Source organism: Myotis lucifugus, unplaced genomic scaffold (assembly GCF_000147115.1).
Source record: "Myotis lucifugus unplaced genomic scaffold, Myoluc2.0 scaffold_108, whole genome shotgun sequence".
NCBI classification, from domain to species: domain Eukaryota; kingdom Metazoa; phylum Chordata; class Mammalia; order Chiroptera; family Vespertilionidae; genus Myotis; species Myotis lucifugus.
The window spans coordinates 688,850-695,176 of NW_005871156.1; positions in this window are offsets into that span (position 1 = coordinate 688,850).

The following is a 6,327-nucleotide window of genomic DNA, read 5'->3' on the forward strand; positions in this document are numbered from 1 at the left end:
AAGCGGCACATTCGCCTTCTCTGCACCTTTATGACACTGCACAGTGCATTTTAAGAAATGAACAGGAGTGAAATAGTTGGCTGAAATATTAACTGGAAACTTAAAGCAGAGGGTAAAATTGATTTAAGCCAACCACTTGAAGAGGTGCAAAAGGATGCACTCCACCTCCGTGCTACATAAAAACCCCAATTAAAAAAAGAATAACGTGGAGTATAGTTTTAGACCAAATTGTCCTTTGGGCTGAATTGTCTCCCCCCCACCCCCACCCCGCCCCATGTTCTCAACCAGATTGTTTTCTATCAGGTAGCTCTTGCTTTCGAGCAGTCATCTGGATTATGCGAGAGCCTAGGATTTCCCGGGCCCTCACTGTGGTGCTTTCCCCTGATGCTGATCAAGTCCTTGATTTGCAGTGAAACCTCACTCACTTTGTTTTACCATCTTCCCTTGGGGCATGTGACATGGAGAGCACTGGTCTGCCTTAGCCCTGAGACTGAAGTTTGTCTCTGTCTCTCACCCACCCACCCACAAGTGTGTCTCACTGAGCATGCCCCCCCCCCCCAATGTACGGGTGCTGTTCTAGGTGCTGGGACAGCCACAGTGGCAAGTTGTCCCTGCTCTGGCTCAGCCCCATTTTTACATCAAACAGACACAAACATTAATGTGTCATGTGGTAATGAGAATGGAACCAGGGCCAGGGGGATAGCAGGCAGAAGTGATGAGGGATGTACAATGTTATGCAGAGGGACCCAGAGGGCCTTGTGGATAAGGGGACATTATGCAGAGACCTGAGTGTAGTGAGGGAACAGCCAGGTGTCATGGGGAAGGCATTCCAGGTGGAAGGAGTAACATGTGCAAAGGCCCTGGGTGTCTGGGAAGAGCGCACAGGCCAGGGCTGGTGGGGTGGAGTGTGTGGGGGAGGGTAGTCAGGAGGGGACTTGCCACTGGAGAGACTCAGATGTTCTGCTGAGCGGATGGAGCTCCATAGGAGGGTTTTGTGTCAAGGAGGCTGGGACCTGATGTCTGTTTTCAAAGGATCTAGGCTTTGGGGAGAGCCTGGGAGGGGGGGCGCAGAACCAGGGAGGAAGCAGGGAGACCAGCTCAGGCTATGCCAAGGCCCAGGGCTGCCCCGATCTGGGCCGGTGGCCCCTCTTTCACTCTGATTTGCTCTCCAGCCTCTGCATGTGGCACAGAAGGTCTTCCCTCTGCGATGGTCCCTTCACTCTGAGACTCAGCGTTGAGCCCTTTTCTCTTTGACCCTCTGGCTGTAAACAGCTTCCCTTTGTCCATCCGTGGCCAAGTGCAGGAGCCTCACTTATCTCTGTCCAAGGGGCACCCTCCCCATCAATCTGGCAGCTGTCTCGGGGTCGTCCTAGCTGTGGGAATGTGCCGTCCATATCGGACTCCAAATTACTGTATTCATGTCACATGGACGGGGCTGGGGACAGTGGCCCAGTCACGCCACTGGATGCCTTCTTGCAGATCAACCAGCGCCCACTAATTTAATGTTGGTGGGGTCACGAGTAATTTGTTAATAAAATGCTGAAATTTGCAAGTCACTTTCTTTTTTAAAATATGCAACAGAGCAGAGTCCAGGCAAGTCCTGTAAAAATGTCATTCTCGTTTATTTGCCATCCAGCACACTTTCTCGAACTGGGAGAAAGGGTGGTGCTCCTTCCGCTCAGACAGGTGACTCAGACCCAGGTCAGCTCTGCTGCTGCCTCCAGCCTCTGTGGAAACTCCTAGAGCCCCGGTTCCTCTAGACCAGCGGTTCTCAACCTGTGGGTCGCGACCCCTTTGGCGGTCAAACGACCCTTTCACAGGGGTCGCCTAAGACCATCCTGCATATCAGATATTTACATTACCATTCATAACAGTAGCAACATTACAGTTATGAAGTAGCAACGAAAATAATTTTATGGTTGGGTCACAACATGAGGAACTGTATTTAAAGGGCCAGAAGGTTGAGAACCACTGCTCTAGACAGTGAGTGGGGATTGCCTTCAGCCCGAGGCAGCTCCCTTCTAGTCTGGCAAGTTTGCTTCCAGTACTTAAAACACACACACACACACACACACACACAAACCTAAAAAAAACCCCACACACCTTTCCTCTCCACTCTCTCAACTCCAATAAACTCACTCCTGCTTAGTCAGGCTCACTTCCCTCTGCGTGCAAAAGAAAAGACCAGAGCATTATTTATCTTATACAAACATGCCTTCCTGTTCTCTACAAAGGTGGATTTGAGATGTCTTCCAAGATTACATGCATTAACACTGGAAAAAATTTAAATAAAAATCAAGGTCAGAGAATTTCAGACAAAAATATACAAATCAGGGTGTCTCACATCATTACTAAAGGTGAGGTGTGAATTTGGCTCTGAGCTTCCTGGCAGCCAAAGCAAGAAGAGGAAAAGGGTGCATTTAATGATTCACTGTTTCCCGGAGGAAACACACACCCGTTCTTCAGGGAAAGCGATGGGATTCCTGGACTGAGTTCTGAAAGGTGGTTTTGCCCAACATTAGTGTGATGGAGCGAAAGCAGTGCCTCATCGGGTCCCACCTGATCCTCCATTTCCACGGATGCCCCTTCTGGGCTCCGAGGCTCCGAGTTGTTCCGTGCCCGGTGCTGGTCTGGGCGTGGCTGGCAGCTGCTTTGACCAAAGCTTTTGACTGCAATGTCACGACGTCTGCAGTAACTTGGAGTTCACACTTAAGTGCGGTGTCTTTCTTGCTGTCTGGCTAGAGCTCCAGCTACTGTTGTTCTGAGTTGCCTTTCTGTTGGGAAGGTGCATGCAAACGCTGGGGCTTCGGGCATCTGCCATGTTGCAGATGAAACACTTGCAGCATGTCGGCATTTTAGCCAGGGCCTCTCGCTGAGCCACCCCGGGTCTTCCTCTTTGAGAGTCTGAGCTGCCCTGCAGGGCTGGAGGGGTCTTAGGGCTTATGCCTTTCTGAACAGCACCTAGATGAGGTGCCACCTGGAAAAGGCCCCGACCCACTGTGGGCTGCCTGTCCCTGAGTCACCCTCTTCTCCGCTCCCCCTTTCAGCTTAACCACTTCCTGCCCACGACTTGTCGTCTGAATAGCACAGTCAGAATGACATATTTGAACACTCCCCTACCATCTGGTGTCATTTCCCCTTAAGGCTGATTACCTGTCCGAGTGTCAGAATTTTGTCTTCTGGAAATCTGTAGTCCTGCCAGCGCTCCGACTCTTCTCCTTGTCAGTATAATCACCGCCATTGCTCCCATGTCCTGGATGCTTCCTGACGCCAGGCCCTGGGCTCGGCTCTCTTTCATCCCTTTCCTCTCGAGTCCCCCTCCCCCAAAGCCCTGGGAAGTACAGTTAGCCTTCTCCATGCACAGGTTTTACATCCGTGAATTTAACAACCAATGTGAAAATATTCTTAAAAAGAAATCCCAGAAAGTTCTGAAAAGCAACCCTTGAATTTGCCACGTGCCGAGCACTTGCTCCGAGCCCACCTGGATGAAGCGATGTGTAGGCACACCTGCTCAGCCCACCTGCCAATGCAGGTTCTATGCAAATACCACGCCATGTGATATAAGGGGCCGGAGCATTCTTGGAATTTGGTGTCGGAGGGGGAGGGTGTCCAGGAACCAATCCGCTTGGATGCTAAGGGACGACTGGACCGTCCTCACTTCACGGACAAGGAGAGCAGAGCCCAGGACAGCTGCCCAGGTCACCGAGTGTAAAGGGTGGAGTTGCCACTGGCCCTTAGATCCATCCGACTAGTCTGTGTGCTTGACCAGCACCCAGGACCCCTTCCCAGGTAACTACAGGGTGTGGCAGCCGTGGCACCCCTCCCTCCAGAGCCTCTCGTTCTGCTTGGCCAGCTCGCTCACGTTTGATCATAATGAGCTCCAGTGCTTACGATAACAGCATTTTCTACCTTCTGGGTTGGGACTATTGGCAAGGCAAGAGTTTGTCCAACACTCTGACTTTAACCAGGTGACCATTTTAGCAGGTGGATATTGGGTCTTCCATCCCCACTGGCCACTCTGTGGGGCTGGGGGTGGCCCCTAGGTGTTACCCAGCCTGGCCATCCGGGTGGCCAGTAGGGTTGGTGAGCTGGTGTGTTTCTCCCTTTCCTCCGTCCCATTGGCCTTCCCGGGTCTTTTCTCTCCCAGGCCCATGGATTCCTTAAAGGTAGACACATTCTGACCCAGAGCTTTCCGCCTTGAGTCACATTGCTTTATTCCCCTCTGGACGATACACTCACCCCGAGGCAGCAGTCGGCAGCCCCATCCACCTTGACTGGTCTCAAGGCAGAGTGGGCAGGTATCTTACCACCCAGTTAGTGCCAAGCCCTGAGCAATGCTTCCTGTACAGTCCCTGCCTGGGGGGCCCTTGGTCATTGGAGCCGAATGTCCCTAATTGATGGGAAGGCCCAAGAAAGCAATAACGAGGAAGTGCTATTCCAGAGACTCTTGGCAGAGAGCCTTGATGTCCCTCCTCCTCTAGGTCACAGTGACGTCGGAGAGGCAGACCAAAGAGGGACTCCAGGCCTCCGGGGAAGTTGTGTTTAGTAAGTCCTGGTTGGATAAGTACGGTGATGTCATGGGGTCCACAACCAGAAAGATGTGGTGTAGAAAGAATGTCTTCAATCCGGACAGGATGTCTTCGCCCAGGAGCATGCTGGGTGATTGCACAAGACGCCCCAGGAGGTTCAGGAGTCCGCGTTATTCCTCACGATCGGCAGGGAGGGAGTTAGAAAGAGGGAAGCGTGATGACTTAGCAATGAGAATCCACAGTTGTCTTGTGCACTCACAATTTCTGCCCCATTAACTGAAACCTGAGGCCGCTCTATGGTACATGAATAGCTGCATTCAAAGGCTTAGAAAAGGAAAGTTGCTTTACTTGGAAAATTGATTACAGTTGGACATCGCTTTTGCAGGAACGGAGGCAAAGGAATGGGGCTCTGGAGTCAGAGCTCGCTGGCTCTGTGGATTGAGCAATGCCTCACCTCTCTCCCTGCTTCGCGGGCTATGAAATGGGGTCATGATGGCACTCCCCCACCCCCACCCAGGGCTGTGTGAGAGGTCATGGAGGCACCGAGCACTCAGGAGATGTGGGTTAAACAATATTGTGACATGGGCCGTATAATATAACGAAGGACACTCTTCATCAGGCAGCTGTGGACAAAGTCAGGAAACCTTGGATAAGATTTGTCATCGTGTGGGGAGGCGCTCTATACGTGAGAGCTGTCTGCCCAGTTATCTGTGGTGCAGAGCTTCCTCTCCTCGGCCGGGTGAGCAGGGCCCCCGGGAGAAGACAGTTTTCTCCCATGTTCACTCCTACAGGTCACTCTTTCGTGGGTTCAATTTGGAGCCTGTCCAGAGGGGGACCCTAGAATCGCATCCTAGACAGGCCCTGCACGTGGCTGCTCAGTTTTGGAGAAAGTGGAAGAGCCAGGCCACTTTCCCCAAGTAGAACTCGCAGGAAGATCCTTTCTCATAAGACCCGCAGGCTGCAGGCCACAGAGTTAACTCCGAGGGTGCCATGAAACCTTTCCAAAGTTTTAAGCGGGCCCAGCTGGTGTGGCCCAGTGGTTGAGCATCCACCTATGAATCAGGAGGTCACGGTTCAATTCCTGGTCAGGACACATGCCTGAGTTGCGGGCTTGATCCCAGTGTGGGACATGCAGGAGGCAGCCGATCGATGATTCTCTCTCATCATTGATGTTTCTCTCTCCCTCTCCCTTCCTCTCTGAAATCAATAAAAATGTATCAGGTGGTTTTTAGAATAAGTCACTGGTCACGGAGAAAGACACCCTTTTCCTTCCTCTTGACTCTAAGCTTGTGCTCTCTTGGGGGAGCCAGAGGAGTCGGGTCAGCAGACTTGCCAGGCCGAGGAAGGAGCTCCGTGCCAGGCAGTCCCTGGAGGCCGGCTCCAGGGGGCAGGGTTTCGTGGTGTGTGCTTCCGTGTGTCTTCCGCTGTGACGGAGCCCAGCACAGAGCGGGCGTTCAGTCCCTCTTGCTAAAGGAATTAACACACTAAAATGAACCGAAGGGGTTAATACGTAAAAGAACCTGCTCCGCTGGGTTCCTTCCTCCTCTCAGTGAGTGGTGTCAGACACGAGGTCTTTCACAATGTGGTGTCCTCCCTGCACGTGTCCCATCGCTCACCACACGCTCTCGGCCTCCAGGCCGCCCCTGAACACCTGCCTCTTCCTTCTCGGCACGTCTCCTTTCCTGTGAATACCCCCCCTTTCTCGGGGGCCCGACTCGGATGCCACCACCCGATTTCTCACAGCATGTCCCTGCCCAAGTTTATTCCACAACTAACTACCCTGGTGTTCTTCCCCGTC